The following is an 18,523-nucleotide window of genomic DNA, read 5'->3' as shown; positions in this document are numbered from 1 at the left end:
AGAGAAATGAACGCCGTCATTCAATGGCCTCTAACCCTGCTAGGTTTAGCAAAATGAATGCCCTGATGCATGCATCTTTATCAGAATGAGCTGCTTGTATAAATATATCGTACTCTTGCTCAAATATTCTCCAATTCTCTGCAATAGTCTGATCAAATACAAGTGGTAGGGGTTTTCAAAATCTGTCTGCCATATTAACATATCTCAGTGAAGACTTCTGCAAATATGCACAAACACACACACTTATACATACATATATACATGTGCTTGAAATTTATGCCAGTACCTGTAACTATGCCCAGTAGCACAATAAGCCTCTGTGTAACTGAATTTTGTGAGATAAGTCTCCCGGACACTGTAATACTCTTGAAATCATTTTACTGTAAAAGCCACTTGCCTTGAAATTACTTTACTGTGAAAGTCATTTATCTTGAAATCGCTTTACTGTAAAAGCCACTTGCCTTGAAGTTACTTTACTGTGAAAGTCATTTATTTTGAAATTGCTTTAATGTAAAAGTCATTTGTCATCATTTTAAGAAACATTTTGAACAACTGCACTGTGCAAATAAACTAGGCAAAGAAGCTGAGAGCAAGAAACATTTCAAAGTAACTGTACTTTGCGAACAAACTATTTTGAAGTAATTACACTTTAAGAATAAACTGTTTTGAAGCAATTGCACTTTGCAAATGAATCGGCCAGAAGAAGCTCAGAGTAAGAAACACTTCAAAGTAACTACTTTGCAAATAAACAGTACACAGCAATTGAAATTTCCTCAAAATGGCTACACTTTGCCAAATAACCCTGCACAGTGCAAGGAACACTCTGTAATGGCAGCACTCTGTGAATAAACACACCCATGCACAAGAAACATTTCAAAATGGCTGTATTTGACTGCAGTTCATGAAACAGTTCTACTTTGCACACAACAAACTCTTCAAAATAAATGCACAGTAATAAACACACACTGTAAGTACCTTTACACACTTTTGATATACTTCAAATAACTTCAGTTATGCTATTCAAGGCTTCAATCAATGCAAGGTAGTAGTTTATGTCAAAACACAGTAATTTGCCAAAACACATGCAGTCTCCTTGCTTTATTTATGCTCATTGTGCCCTTTTCTGCCCTTTCTGTTATATTTGTTTTGATCATTTAATCTCTTTTCATGCCGAGTATACTTTCTTGTACTCACTTTAACTCTAAACATGATCATTTTACTTTAAACATGCTTGTTTTACAATTCTGAGGTAATTCTGAACCCCTTATGTGCTCTTCTGATGCTCATTTTATCAAATAACTTCGTTTCAAACATTTTGTTTGATTAATGAGCTTCTCATTTGCTTAATAATTGTTTCTGTGCTACTTGATTGCTTAGTAATGCCTTTTGTGCACTTGTAATGCTCCGTTTTATCATTTTAATAAATAAATCGTTCGTGCATGTTTTCATTACCTTTAGCTTGTTTCTGGCCCTTTTTTGCTCTCAGTTCACTTAGTTTGCCTTCACTGTTAACTCTGCACTTCATGGCTCTGAAGAGCAGTCTTTACTATCCTAGTTCTGACTCCATGTTGCTTGTCTGGTCAGGATGAAATAGACAAACATTGTAGGTTCTTGTTCAAACAGCTTTGTTGTATACAAACACATTAAATAACTTTAGCTTATAAACAAACTGGCTATCATGCACATAGATGTTAACACTCTGGCTGCACCTTCAAATGGCACTGAAGCTAACACGTGTATATATATATATATATATATATATATATATATATATATATATATATATATATATATATATATGGGTCTACTTTCTATCACCGAATGTCCAATTCACCGACACACAAGTTACCGACCCCAAACAACCGAAAACACACCACACCAACAACTCAAAAAACCGAACACCACAACACCGACACAAAAAACGTCAACTACACATTGCACACAACAACATATCCACTAACCTTAACCTAAACCCTAACCCTAACGTCCGACACTACCGCACACTTACCCAACCCGCACACTAACCCTAACTCACTTAACACACCCCTAAACCTCAACACCGTCACTATCGCACACTTACCCTACCTGCACCCTAACCCTAACTCACTTAACACACCCCTAAACCTCAACACCATCACTATCGCACACTTACCCTACCTGCACCCTAACCCTAACTCACTTAACCCACCCTAAAACATTCAGCCCATCACTATCGCACACTCACTCCACCCGCATTCTAAACCTGACACACTTAACCCTTCCCTACACTGCTCTACGTCACTTCCACACACTTACCTCACCGGAACCCTTAGTCCGACACTACCGCACACTCACCTTTCCCACACCCTAACCTAAAATCCCTCACTATCGTACACTTACCTGTCCGCTCCCCAATCCTAAATCTTTCACTTTCGCACACTTACCGTATCGCGCTCACACACTGCCGTTGTCGGTCTCTCAGCTGTCGGGATATCGCGTTTTCGGTAACCTACCTGTTCGGTCGTTCTGTCTCGGTCTTCCGGGTGTCGGTGACGTGGCGCTTCTGTCATTCGAAGTAGACCCATATATATATATATATATATATATATATATATATATATATATATATATACATACATATATATATATATATATATATATATATATCTATACATATATATATATATATATATATGCACAGATCTTGGAAATGCTTCTTAACAGTAGAACACACTTGGTATTCTACAAAAAGCAAACAGGGAATATACACTGCTGAGTATGAGTATTGGCTTATAACATCCACACCTGGACTAAGTCGACTTACTGACCACTTCCAAGGCTGAGTCATTGGTCTACCATCCCAGGTCTTTTTCACTAGTCTATCTGTAGGTCACAGTTTCATGCAGTTCCCCTTACCCATGGTAAGTGCCTTTCAAACAAATTTTATTTACACACACACACACACACACACACACACACACACACACACACACACACACACACACACACACACACACACACACACATGCGCGCGCACACACAAAGAACCTAGGTAAAGATAACACAATTATTTAATTCCCCCTCAGCTTTCTTCTTGTCATGATAGTCCTGCCAACACCCATAATATGGCTATTGAACAAACCCAGGTCCTGCATCACTCTTAACCAATAACCAAGTCTAAATTATAAAAGTAAATCCTCACAGGTAATCTGCAGTGTCCTTATAAGTAATTTGCTAGTGTGATTGTATAAGTTAAGGTTCTGAATCAAGGCTGCAGTTTCTTTACATTGTATATTTCTTTCTAACAATGGCCTTTGATTCAGTTTCATTCATTAATTAGTTCAATGAAATTATGGAATATCAACACATGCAATATGATGCTTTTTTAAATCAGTGTACAACAGGGGGTCATTCATGGGTCTTTACCTGTTCTGTGTCTTCATGGTTACATTTCCACTAATTCCTCTTCTTGATAAATACATCTGCTGAAGACACAAAGGTAGCACATACTGTGTCAAACATAAGTGACAAGACTCATTTTCAGAGATATCTAGATGAACTACATAAATGGTTCCTACAAAATTTAGTTACCTCTTACTTCAAAAAATGCCAAGTTTGTTGCAAAAGTGAACACCTCATGGAGTTCCCCTAAAACATTGTTGACAAGCTCATTTTCAAATGTACTATATTTAATGACCTTGGAGTTATAGTTTTAAGGAAAATTGACTTCAAATAATATGCAGTTCATCAAGGTAGGAAAGGATTTACTGTGATCAGTATAATTCTGCACACAATCTCCTCAATGAATTCACATTGCTGCTGCCTTTAAATTGGAATATGGAGTACATTTTTCCACATACACTAGACAGGATACATTTACCCATGAAAGAGCTCAGAGGAGGTATATGAAAAGGGTTATTTAGGTATACATTTAAGTTAGGAAGAAAGGCTAAAAGCTCTACAATGATTTTCCATTTTTGGGTATGCAAATGTAGACATGATGGCAAATGTTAAGTTTAACAACAACAACAACAAAAGAAAAGATACAAGGAGCAATAGTGACTTACTAAATACTGCAGCGGCATACTCCAAAATGGACAGAAGGGCTCAACTTCAGATCAACTACTAAACAGAACAGACTACAGATTAATATTTTTATTAATTAATTATTTATTTTACATTTGTTGACCGGGATAGTCCGACTGGATTCATGTCCGTTTTCAGCGGAGGCCCAGGGAGAAAAGCTCCAGGGTATACATAATAAAACATAGTAATAAGGACAATATAACAAAGAACAAAGATAAGACATAGCAATGCAGTCAAATACAAGTATGCTATTACCGTTAATACTTTGACAGTCAAAATTAGACAGGTTCATGACATTAGTAGACACTAGTTACAGTCAGGAGAAATAAAAACACATTAATATTGACATCTATTAGATTTTTATGTACATTCATTAAAGCTGGCTTAGCCAGGTTTGTTACAGTGGCAGAGCCAGCTTAGTGCCAGATGTTGTTTGAGTTTGGTCTTAAATTGATTTAGGGAGGAGAGCATAGTAATGTCAGTTGGGAGTTGATTCCAGGTTCTACCTGCAGAGTTTGCCAAGAGAGCTTCCCCTGCTGTATTGTTGGTTTTGATTGTAAGAATTTGAAGTTTATTTGAGGATCTAAGCAGTCTCTGATTATTTTGTGTGGTGATAATATTACTAAGAGCTGGTGTGTTATCCGGATTATAGAGAATTTTGTCAGCTATGATCAGAAGGTTATATTGTATGAGACTGGGGAATTCTAGCCACGCAAGCTGTTTGAGGTTGATGCAGTGGTGGGTTCTGCATGGCTGGTCAATGCAAACCTAGCAATGTGATTGTAACAGATAAACAGTCTGTTTAGTAGTGACTTGTTTAGATTAGACAGAAGGGGCGAAGCATATGTAAGTGTTGAAATTAGATGATCCTAGCTGGAGAGGTTAGAAAGGCTATAATTCTATAAAATGATCCAAGTTTTTTTATTGGTGTTCTTTATTATTTGATTAACATGAAGTTCAAATTTTAGGTTATTGTTAATAATGACACCGAGCAGTAGAGGGGTCTGGGGAGATAACAGTACCATCTTTTGCATTAACGGTGAAAGAGAAAGTTGCAGACCTTTGAGTAGGTGAGAATAGCAACATTTTAGTTTTTTTGGGATTTAATAATAGCCGGCGATTAGTGAGCCAGTTTTGTACAATATTAAAGGTGGACTGGGTAGCAGACTTCAAATCTGAAGGAGATGCGGCTGAGGTAACCAGAGTGGAGTCGTCAGCATATTGGATACAGCTGACATTTGAGATGACAGTATATAAGTCATTAATAAAAATTTAGAACAGTAGGGGCCCTAATATGGAGCCTTGTGGTACTCCAAGGGTGTTTGGTAGTAGTTTAGAAAGCTTGTTCTGCCAAAGAACAGCCTGCTGCCTCTCAGTCAGGCAGGAATTGAACCATAAAAGAGCATTAGAGTCTAGATTGAATGTTTGCATGGTGTGTAACAAAAGTTGGTGATCTACCATTTCAAATGCCTTGGAGAGATCCAAGAAGAGGGCTGAGGAGATGCAATTATTATTGCGGTTGCTGTTTATTGTGTTGGTAAAGGCAAGTAGGGCTGAGGTAGTACTGTGGTGTGGTCGAACGCCGTGTTTGGTATCGGCCATAAGGTGATTTTGGATTAGGTGGTGCATGATTTGTTTGTGCGTACATTTTTCCAATATTTTTGCAAGTGGTGAAAGTATAGCTATGGGTCTATAATTAGAGAATTCAGTGGAGGAGCCTCCTTTATGTAGTGGGATAATATAGGATGGTTTCCAAATGGTGGGAATTTTTGCCTCTGCTATGGTACAGTTAATTAGTATTGATATTGGATAAGCTATAGCATCAGCTGATTTATGAAGGTATTCAGCAGGTAGTTGGTCAGCAGATAGAGTGGTGGGTTTTAATTTTTGATAAGGGTATGGATGAGTGATGTGGGCACTGGTTGAAAGATAAATGACAGTCTATTTAAAGTGGTGGTATTTTCAGGGCTGGGGGAGCTAGGAGGAAGTTGGCTAGCTAGGGTTTGAATTGTTTCAGTAAAGAAGTGGTTGAAATTGTCTGAGACATCTTCAGGAGATTTGTCAATGAAACCAGTGGGGACAGGAGTGGATGTTTTTCCTGGATGGAATAGGTTATTTAGACTTGCCCAGAACTTCTGAGGATCGTTTTGGTTTACAGTCTGGACTTTACAGTAGTATTGTTTTTTATCATTTAGAATTGATTTTTTGGTATCCTTTCGGACTTGCCTGTATTTAACATGATCTAGGGGGTCTTTAGTGAACCGCCAATGAGCCCATAATTTGTTTCTAATATGGATTTTTGCCTGGACTCTTTGGTAAGCCATGGTGCTGTAGTTGCTTTTGTTTGCTTAGAGCAGACAGGTGCATGCAGATTAAGGATTTCTAGAAATTTATTGTTAAAATATACTACTGCCTCTTCTAGGGGGAGGTGTTTTAGTACAGACCAGTTGCAGGAGATAAGTTCCTGTTGGAATTTGGCCTGATCAAAGTCTTTATTGTGCCTGACTTTCCTGAGTATGGGTGGTTGTGAGTTAATAACTTTTTGCTTAACTACATAAGTGAGGAGATGATCACTTAGACCACTGGGAAATGTCCCAACAGTGTACAGTTGGGGATTACTATTTACAAGCACCCACTTGAGTATACTTTTTTTTGGTTGGGTTTACCTAGCCTTGTAGGGGTAGTTATTGTTTGTGTGAAAACATGCAGATTGATGTGGGTAGAGGGAGATTCAGAGGAACAGGTTCCCCAATCTATATTAAGGTCTCCCAGCAGTAGATTTTCTTGAGGATAATAACATGATAGCCAGTGAAGAGTATCCTCCAGTGTGGCTATGTTACTGCCTGGGGGGATACACATGCAGACGATGTTAATGCATTTACTTTTGTTAAGCTGTGGTTTAGTGGCAAGAATATCAAAGTTGTTAATCTGAGGTGGTTGGTTTACATGTCTGGTCAGGTTCACCTCAGATTTATACAGTATGGCTACCCCACCCCCTTTTCTAGAAGCATGATTTAGCCTGTGTGTATTATAGCCAGGAGGTAACACCTCATTGTCAGTAGTGTTAGGCTTTAGCCAGGTCTCAGATAGACAGAGTATCTCAGGGGACTGGACAGCCAGGAGAGAATGTAGTTTATGTACCTTGTTATTAATACTCCTAATATTGAGATGACAGGTCAGGAGAGAGAGTTAGCTGGTCTACTGATTCTAGGTGGCTGGCTTAGGTTGCAGTTAGTGGGGGTGTATATATCAGAGGTGGAAGGGCCTGGGTTGGGGTGAATGTCCCCATTGAGTATGATAACTGGGTCTGTATTTAACTGTAAGCCTCAAGAGTTTATATAGGAGTTTATAGTATTGTCTGGGTTTGGCGTTAGTGTGCCTGGGGTTGGTAGGCTGGAGGAGTGTATAATGGCTTGAGTTGTTTCCTTTGTCATAGATATGGCTGAAAGTGTGATGCTTTATAGTTGGGGAGGAAGTATGCCCATTAGGATTTTGATGATCGATAAGCATCTGGTTTTCATACTGGGTGAGTACATAGATGATCAGCAGAATGGGTAGTGCATAGTAGTGGAACATGATGGTTAATTGTTGGACTGACACTACGGTAGAAGGAGTTACTACCAAAATTGAGGTGTCAGAGTGAGAGGAGAGAGTATGTAGAGAGAGCTAATAGAATGGAGGAACAGGTAGGAAAGGGAGTAGAGGTAGTGGCTGATTGGGTAGATGAGTTGGGGGTGTGGTTAAGTACCTATAAATGTAGAGGTACTGGAGGCAGGTGATATTTGGGGGCAGGGAGGGAAGCATAGTGGGGCTTAAACAGTCTCCAAAATGTTAACTATCTACAATTGTTATCTAAGGTATTGGTAACTATATGCCCCCGGATTCACGAATCCTCCATGTAAGACTAAATAAGTCTTACTCGGAAACTGCAGTTGAATGTTATGATGTCAGCATGCCATGCATATTCATGAACGCACACTGACTCCACTCCAAGTCTAACATGGACCATGCAGGAAGGCAGGTGGCGTGTCTGACTGCTGAGCAGTCCAAAGGTCCACACCCCTGCAAGTGTCTGAATTGTGAAATGTCAACACATATGAGCGAGTCCGCTGAAATGTCTACATACCCAACACTACACTTCCTCACATTGTAAACCCCCAGTAGTTATAAATAGTAAAACTTTTAATTTTTTTTCTAATTCCCGATATAGCTGCCTGTATTTGCGTGTATTTGCGCGGGTGTACCCATTGCTTAGCTGCAGTTAGCAATGTCGACATTGAAGAGCATAATAAGGAATGTATATGTAAATTAAGCCAAATAGCAATAGTGTAGTGGTAGAGCCTTCGCACAAAGAGGAGGCATTCATGGTTCGAGTCCCACCACTCCCCTTTCTATTTTATGTTTTAAATTAGTATATGAAATAATTCCTGACATATATGAATAAAATTTTTACTAAAAAGCATTGAAATGGCCTATGTATCAGTTAACAAAATATATATTTATAAAGGATCCTGACATATAATTGCCCATAGTTAAGCAGCGCTTTACCCAGCGCAATCTAGTTGCCCATAGCTAAATAGCGCTTTACCCAGTGCAATATATTTGCCAATAGCTAAATAGCGCTTTACCAAGCGCAATATAGGTGCCCATAGTTAAGCAGCACTTTACCCAGTGCAATATAGTTGCTCATAGCTCAATAGTGCTTTACTCAGTGCAATCGGTTTGCGGGAGGTGTGCGCGTTTTTTTCGGGCAACGTGGAGCAACATAGAGCAAAGTTGTCTAAACACAGCCACACCCCCTAGCCTGTCTGGACAGTAGTAAAATAAAAAGCAATGACAAGGTTCGAACCCAGGACACTGTGCACCATAATCAAAGTACTGAACCACTAATCCATGACAGCTTAGGATAAACAGCCACTGTTAACATATGTATACTTATAAATGGTAGATTAACCATTGCTGAGCAGGTCTGCAGTCAGACGAGAATTTTCAAAAATGGCCAATCACAAAAAAGTGTGGGAAATGCGGCATATTTAAGCCTCATAGGCGGGAATACTCACCATAACTGATTGTAGCTCCCATCTGCAGTTAGAATGGCTGGTGCTGGAGAGGGTACATGCTTTCGAGTGCAACACTGGGGCATCGAGGAGTCAAAATACATGATTTGTCTCCTTGTCCACCGTCATGAGACAAGACTCCTGCAGGGCCAGTTCCATGGGACGGATTACAAGGCAGAGGCTTGGAACCGGTTAGCTCATGATCTCACCAGTGCCACAGGCATTCCTCGGACTGGTGAGCAGGTCTGTTACCACCATGCAGACCTGAAGAGATGGAAGCAGGACCTACTGAACTGATGGATACAGGAGGCCCGAGGGATGCAAGATGCCTCACTACTGAGTAGGTAGCCATGGAATGCAGTATGTACGACATGCTAATTTAGTCTATATAATAGATAGGTATGTCTCAATATCCCTTCATTTACTTCACAGCTGCAGGTGTCTGTGCTGTGAATCAGCAAGCTTATGCAGATAGACTGCTAAAGGCTGTACCACCAGGCAGGTTAGTAATTATTCTGCATGTATTGTTATATAAAATAGGTGAGAGAGCCTGAAAGAAAGTGCTGTAGCCCAATAATACAGCCATAAAATGCCATGAATAATTCCTCTGCATGTACTGTTATATAAAATAAGTCAGAGAGCCAGAAAATGAGTGTAGTAACCCATTAAGAAAGGTAAAATAAGTCCGGAATAATATCTCTGCCTGTACTGTCATATAAAATAAGTGAGCGAGCCTGAAAAAGAGTGCTGTAACCTATTAATAAAGGTATAATATGTCTTGAATATGTCTTCCGTATGCACTATAATATCAAATAAAGGAGAGAGCCTGTAGAAAAGTGTGTAATGTAATTAATAAAGGTATAATACTTGGAGTGTGTCTGTGTCACTTACTTTGAAATGTTGTTGTACCCTTGCATTATACAAATAGTACTGTTGTAATAAGTGCTGTCAACCCACAGTTGGGCAGTCCCATATAAAGTGGATGATGGAAGTGCCAGTAGCTGTGAAGCATATATACAGTCCTCAACAGTCAGTTAATGGCTGGCATGCATAAGTAAATCTGGCACACGAGTAGCGTGTTAATGTGTTCCCCAGAAATGTGTGTGCTACACAAAATGTAGGGTTCTGTAGAAATTTAACTGAAAATGTCACGTAAACACATCCAGATATGTAGATATAGAAATATAAATAAAATAAATAACTATGTAGCAGTAACATCTGCATCCTGGACAGTATGTCAGATATAGGTCAGGTATATAATGAACTAGCCAAACCCATTACACAACCTAATGCATGTTGCCAAGTGTAATAATACAGGTAGGGGATATACACCTGCAGTCAATAGGAATGTAGTGTAGACTAAAAGTACTTATAAGATGTTAATTGAGGTTTCTTTCTACACCCTACTGTATGTGCATAAACAATGCAATTCCACACCTCAATGGGTATGTATAATCTCAAAACACTTGTTTGGACATATGTACTATTGTTCTATAAATATCTGCATTTATTTTGAAGCATGTGCCCTGTTCAAACACCACAATCTTGGTGGCCTGTTGCCACCAATCATCCCTGCATGCTGTTGGAATGTCCACTGTCATTCAATATATGCATGTGTTATGCTTGCTGTTCAACTGTTGGAACCTTGGTGTGTTGGATTAATTTGAATATTACTGCATGCTGTTACAACTAATTTCGAATGCTGTTGTTTATGTTGTAATTAAACTAACCTAATCACAGAACGTATGGGAAGGCTGGTCCCAGCGGACCCACCTGTCCCTCCTCAGCTGGCAATTATTCCTGGCACCAGCAGGTCCAGTGCCCAGCCCAGGCTCCCCTCCTCCATTGGTCCTGTGCCACCTTCTGGTGGAAGCACTGCAGGGGTTGGGGCTCATCCCCCCGTGCAAGCGTGGGTGGAGAAGGGCCACCTGTCACCCTCCGAAGGATCTGGGCTGTGGTGCATAGGGAGATCCAGCGTTCAGTCGCTGATCCCCTACAACAGCTTGAGGAAAGAGTGGCGCAACTCATGGGTGAGCCTGCCCCACCTACGCAGCCCCCAGCACAGCCACCCTCAGGGCTGTGAAGGTGCAGTGGTGACTGCCCATGGATAGGGTTCTCAGTTCCTCTGTTACCATCTGTGGGCTCATGGGCTTGTGATTTCCAAACATCCGTCCCCATCAATTGTGTTCACCCACCCCATGTGTCCTACTACGCCCCTGTATGCATCTTGTTTGTCGTGTCTGTTTACCTCCCCAACCTACCTCCCCAAATATACCTACTTCCTCTACCTCACTTTCCAATCTCACCTGGAAAAAAAAAAGGGCAATCTGTTCCCACAAAAAAATTACGCCCCATAAATAGCTGCCCATTTCACACACATGTCCGCTGGAAATGTAAACTGATAATTATAATTGGCAGTACAACAGACTTTGTTGTCCTCACCCCTTTCTCAGGGGTGGAAGGTTTTAAATTTCACTCCAAATTTATTGCATATGCACAGCTGTCGCTGGTAAACAAATGGGCAGTCATGGACCCTCCCTACAACCGTCCTGCACATCCCAAGCTTGTTTCTCTACTGTCTTTCCCTCTTTGTGCCCCCTTTTTCACCACTTTCCTATCTCTCCATTTTCTTTTCTTTCAAAGAAATTAGCGCGGGGGTTAGCGGGAGTAAGCACTTTTAAGCAGTAGTAAGTGGGTTTAAGCGAGTGTGCGCATGTGTGCGCTTAGCTAAGCATCGCTAAGCATCGCGCAAACCCACTTACAACTGCTTAAAAGTGCCTTAGTCACTCTGCATGGCAGGGCCCTTGTTCTGCTGAGCAGCCAAATAAAACACCTCTGTCAGTCTCGAACCCCAGACCTTGGATACACTAGACTGCATGAAGTACCACTAGGCCACAGTAGATTTACAACATGTTGGTGCTGTAATAAATATATCATGCATTACAATGAGTGAATGTAAAGGGAAAATAGGAATGTCATAACACAAATCTTGTTCTGAGCATCTTTACCAGCAGTTGTTGTGGAATTGCATGACATGACTGTGAAATGAGAACCAGCCATTCTAGCTGGAAATAATGTTACAGTAGCACTTTACAAACCCTGCACAGTGTCAGTTAATTGTCTAATTAGAAAAGAAAGTGCATACTCCCATGTATCTTGTGTAAGCATGTGGAGGGGTGAGTAAGGTTCTACACTGACAAGTGTGTACTAGAAGCCGCAATATTCTGGTTTGAGTACAACATGCAAATCACTGGCTACAACCCTAGCTTCAGAGATAAGAAGTATACCAACCTTCTGACTGACACAATGGTGTCCACAGCAAACAAGCTTGGGCCCCACTTTGGAAAGCTGAAAGGGCTATGCCTACCTAACCTAGCATTTTATAGCAGTGGGCTGCTATGACAGTGAGTAGTGCAATTACCACACAGCAGGCTGCATGTAATTAGTAAATGGTGGGCACCAATTGGTGCAGAGGCCATCACAGGCACATGTGCAGATACCTAGAAAAGCAGGCTGTACTTGGTGTCTACACATGCAATAATCTCATTGCAGCAAGAGGGAGAGAGAGAGAGACAGAGACAGAGGCAGAGGCAGAGACACAGACACAGACAGAGAAACACAGAAAAAGAAGGAGCAACAGACAGAGAAAAGAAAAAAAAAACATTTCCTTTAAAACAAACAGAACACAGCAATACAAACGAAAGGTATGTAACACATATGTATATGCTGGCATGTAGTAGATGTTTATGAAGTGTACTCTACATACTGTGAATCATCCATATGTGGAGCAGTACGTATCTCTATGTATCTGCACATGTGCATAGGGCAAGGGACATACTGCAACTGTTTGTGAAGGGTGTACATATATACATTGTTCAAGGTTGTTATGTGCATATTTCTATGTAGGTTGTACTGTGTGGAAAAGAAAATAGCATGCAGTGCTGGTATATGACATGTGGTGGTTAAACGCTGTGGGTATGCTCTGTCAGTTTTGCAGTGTTGTAGCCAGTGAGGCCTGCTAAAGCTACATGGGCTGAGGACACTTTCAATGCAGTCTGCACAATACTGTGCAATACTATTACATCACTGTATATCTCACAACTGTCGCATAAGTGATATTCCCACCATGAATAGTGGACTGTATATGTGCCTATATGTACATCTATATGTACAGCAATGGATGTTTATATGTGTGTGTGTGCATGTATGTGTGTATATATATATATATATATATATATATATATATATATATATATATATAGAGGGAGAGAGACATGGCGCGTAGTTACTGCAACAGGTGCCTGGCGACCAAGGTATAGACAGAAGCTCAGTTTTGACACTGCAGTGCCATTCCTTCTTGCCAGGACACTGTACCCATTAACTACCACATAGGTGGTACTCAAACCTACACCGAAGGTGTGATAAGGGAACATGGGACACAGGTGGACAGTAGCCTCCCCTTTGATAATCACAGTGGCACACTGGTCATGTACTCTGTCTACGTGCTACATGTCATCACAAAAGGTGTGTCATCTAGGAAAATATAGGTCAGTTTTCCCCTCTACTTATCACACTTAAAACCCATTGGAGAGTACAATGCCAACAACAGCAACTGGAAAGGCCACACATATACCTCACAAAGAGTAATACCGGCCTCAAACAGATGCCCTATGCAGACTGACTCACAAAACCACAGCTAGACTGTGTTGCATAGCGCCTACCCAGAGGTGACCTCTGCCTAACATACTGAGCTATGTCACACCCATAGCTGTTAGACATCCTCTACGTAAACATATTACAATCCCTCCCAGATACACACTCTAGGGTCCTACACCTTGTCAGCTCACTAAACAGCACATGCTGGAGTGATAGAGTCCTAACTCAGAGACATGCCATACTCTGGAACAAACCACCTATCAATAGCAAACAAAGCTCCTCATTAGCAGTTGTCATAAATACTCCTGATGATTGTTTGGGAGATAGGAAATACACCCTGGGAATCACCTTTGTGGCTCCGGTTGACAGGGGCAAGTGAAATTAAATTACATGTGTGTCAAAGGCCAGGGTAGCATATGGATAGGCTGCTGTAGGCCCTTGGGACAATAGCATATTACCTACCCATGACACAAAGCACACACACATGTACTTAATGCAATAATTGCTATGTGAGTTTGACTGAGTGTGATGGTGAATGTGGTGGTGAATGTGTGCAAGGTCTGTAAAGGTGTGATTGATTAGTGTGAATTTGTTTCTGTCATGGTAGTTTGTGTCCTAGCTGTGATCCTAGCAAAAGATGTGTATGCTATTGCTAGGCAGAAAAAGTAGTATGGCATACGGTGTGACATAGTCCCTTGTTGTTGACTGTGGTGTCCCATTGTAGGCTAAAGCAATACATGTATGCTTAGTGAGTGGTATTGCTGGTGAATTCAACTCCCATATGAACTGTAGTACTACCTGAAGCTGTAGGCCTAAACAGTACAGTATGGTGTATGTTCACATTGCTTGGAAACACTGTTTTGTATCTTCCCTGTAGTCCTCACAGATTATATACCTCAGGCATAAGGTTTTGTAAGTAGTGACACACAGTACTGTATGGTGCAAAGGTAAGGTTAATCTGTGTTGGCATACATTTGTGTGTTGTATGAATGTCTGATGTGTGTAATTATGCCTGTACCATGCCCTCAATCATGTCTGTGTTACAGGGTATACGTGTGTATCTAGCAACATGTATAGTCTAGTACAGCAGTATGCCACCTATATCAACAACTGTGCACATATGTTAGGCAGGAGTTTGGCATCAAAGACTACTGTGGTATACAGGTAATACTGTAACTGTACTTTACATTCATTGCAATGGATGACATCTTTCTTCATCCATTAGCTTGATATATACCTCCTGTGGCTAGGTGGTGCATTGTGTCACATACAGTGTGCCATGTACTGTTGTATAGTCTTACATACTGGTTTCACTTTGTTGCTGTGCAGAACATGGTGTAATATATAGAACGTGCCAGACACTTTCAGGCAGTTGTGGGCTGAACACTGATATGTGGTATTAAAAGTGTGTATCTACTGACAGCCAATAAGTTGCTATATATGGCATTTCATTGATGTCTGCATTTTAGAATGTTGTGTGACACATGACTTGCTCACAATTATTGTTTTATTGTCTTCCAGGGATATGTCTCACAATCGCAAACCTGCATATTCCCCTGAAGAGGAGGAAATACTCCTAGACACCCTACTGCAACATCACACCCTGCTGTTCTCCAAAACCAGCCAGGACCAGCATGGGTGCACTGCACTATGGCAAGATGTTGTCCCTCTGGTGAATGATGTAGGCATGCATAACCGGACTTATGAGCAGGTACGCCATCACTGCAGTGATTTAATTAGACATGTCTGGCAGCATGCCTCTGATATCTGCAGACAACAGCTTGCCACAGGTGGTGGTGCAGCATCACACCTGCCCCTCACCAGAGTGGAAGAGCTGCTCCTCAGCGTGGTGGCTCCTGGCCAACCACTATAACAGACATGTGTCATCATGGAGGCCAGAGTCACCCAGCAAGTTGACTGAGAGCGTGCAGGTAACATGGCATATTTGTAGACTACTGTTAGTGCGATTGTTAGAACATGCATACGTCAGATGTGTACTGTGTATTTAGCAGATGTGGAGCCTAGTGTTGTGCAATACTGATAATTTGGAACATAATCTGTATGCCTGTGACTGTCACATGTACTACTGTAAAGCTATAAACTCACAGCAGCAATGCCATAGTTGTTGACACTGACAAACTGTCTCATATCCTTGTAGGTCCCTCTGGTGTGACAGCAAGACAGCAGACCCATGCTGGTGAGTGTTCTACATTTAATATAGCAAATAACATGTGCATGTCATAGGTGAGTTGTAGGCCATATACACATCTAAAACACCTACACATAATGCATGCTCTGCATGTTTTCTGTGGGACTATGCACATTCCAGTAACATGAGCAGCTGCCTCAAACACATGCAATACACAGAGCATCCTAACCAATTGTGGTACACTGTAGTGGACATTGTTTAGGCAGAGTCAATACACATGCACACAACATACACCACTTTGTCATACACAGTCAGTGTTAATATGATACACATGGCCTATTTAGACACCTGATGTAAGGTCAGACTCCAGTATCCCAAATGTCATCCACACAGCACACATGCTATACCTGAGGGGCAGAGGCCTATCATGGGGCGGTGCGACACTCTTCAACACACAACACATTCATGTTAGGCAATGCTCCCTATTGAACACCTTACATACCCATGTAACAACTGCCTGTGAAATGGTTAAGTGCTGCAGTTCAGGTACAGCAAGATAGTTGCCAGTGTGGCACACATTAGTGGCCTTGAGTGACCACATGATGCTGCCTGATGATGGCTCATGGTACTACACTACATCCTGTTACAGTAACTACAGTACTACACATAGCATTCATTGCTATACACCTGACAGTTGTGTGCATCCGGACATGGTATGTATACCTATGAGTGATGGTGCACAGGACATTGGAAAGCATTTAATACTTGCACAGCAATGTTGTGTCCATGTACACATTGTGTTCCAGGGTGAGGCCAATCATTGAACAACACACATGCATCAAAGACATGTATACTGTTATTAACAAGGACTCTCTACACTCGCACTGCATGCTGTTGAGCAACACACATCCTGCATGCTGACACGTGTGATAGGATTCTTTGACTTGTGATACTGTACTCCACCATCAACCACTAATGAGTATGTTCTGGATTGCTGTGTGTGTGTGTGTGTGTGTGTGTGTGTGTGTGTGTGTGTGTGTGTGTGAACTTTACTGAGTAGTGTATTTGAGTGCATGTGTTCATGTGTTTGTGTGCATATGTGCTAACATCATGTACAGATTGTAAAGTGTGTTTCCTGTCTTCCTCTCACAGGTGCTGAGGTTGTGTTGGTTGAGTGCAGCAGGGAACCTGAAGTCACTACCACAAATAGTGGAAATGATGATACATGTGCTGTGGCACAGGCAGGTTTGACAAGGTCTGTCATTGGTCCGCCAATCGACAGTACACAGCTTTCCACCCCATCTATGCACACATTCATACTGCCAATACATCCCTCATCACCAATGGCTTTAGCTGAGGGACATCATACAGTAGGCATTGACCAGGATAGTGTGGTGTCTATGGCACATGCATCCCCTCACAGCAGCCATACCCAGACTCCTGGAACAGTACCACATAGGCAGATGTCCAGTGGTTGTTGTGGGAGCACTGCTGGTCATAATGCTCCTGGCAGACATGCCCCCACAGGTCTTACAACCTCAGGTATGTTCCAGGCTGTAATGCAGGCACAGGCACGTATGGAACAGTACACCAGACAGGGACTAAGTGCACAGAGGGCCCATAACACCGCTATCAATGACAGTATCTGTGACCTTACCAGTGCCATCCGTAATTACACCGAGGTCATTGATAGACGTTGGGGAGAGACACTAGATGTCCTCCACACTGTCATGTCCATGTGCCAGGACAGTGTAGGACAGCTGAGACATCGACTTGGACGTATGCCAGCAACATTATCAGCTGGCAGTTGTCGCAGATGATAAACAAGTCACAGCTGCTCCAGTAGTGGCAGTACCAGCCCCAGCAATGTTGGGGTTGGGCTGTCAATAGACCGTCCTAGAAGACCACATACACGTGGCTCTGGCCAGTCCCAGCAGGGACATGGGTCCAGTCGACATCCCTCTGCCTCTGATGATAGTACCCAGTCTGGCTTAGTACTCGATACTGTCCGTGACACCCCTGCCAGGCACAGGTACTTTGTCCATGGCCAGAGACAGTGATCTGTACAGCCTGGCAGGTACAGTCTGTGGCTGTCCCACAACCTCCCATATTTGGCAGCCACATGGTGGAACTGTGTGCATGCAGAGACACACACATAAATCAAACACCTAGGGCTAACACATACACACACACATTACAACAATATTGACCCATGCTGTACTGTTGTCCCTCACACACACACACACACACACACACACACACACACACACACACACACACACACACACATACACACACACGCACACACATACATGTCGATTGGATGCATATAATGAAACTGTGCCACTTTCTGTCATCTGTAACATTGATGCAGGAACAGGCTAACATGGTGCTGATGCACAGGGTGACTTAATAGCAGTGTAGCAATGTTAGCATGTTGTCAACAGTAAAGTATAATGATATCCTTGTAGGTATATCTGAGCAGGCATGATGCATTAAATCTATGATTATCAATGTAGTATTGTTTACACCAGTGTTAATTCCATAAATGGATTGTCCGCCCATGTGCCACTTGGCTGATGTGTGTAGTTCTGGC

Source organism: Protopterus annectens, chromosome 9.part0 (genome assembly GCF_019279795.1).
Source record: "Protopterus annectens isolate FY-2018-M chromosome 9.part0, PAN1.0, whole genome shotgun sequence".
Taxonomy (NCBI): domain Eukaryota; kingdom Metazoa; phylum Chordata; order Ceratodontiformes; family Protopteridae; genus Protopterus; species Protopterus annectens.
This window is presented reverse-complemented; position numbering follows the sequence as displayed.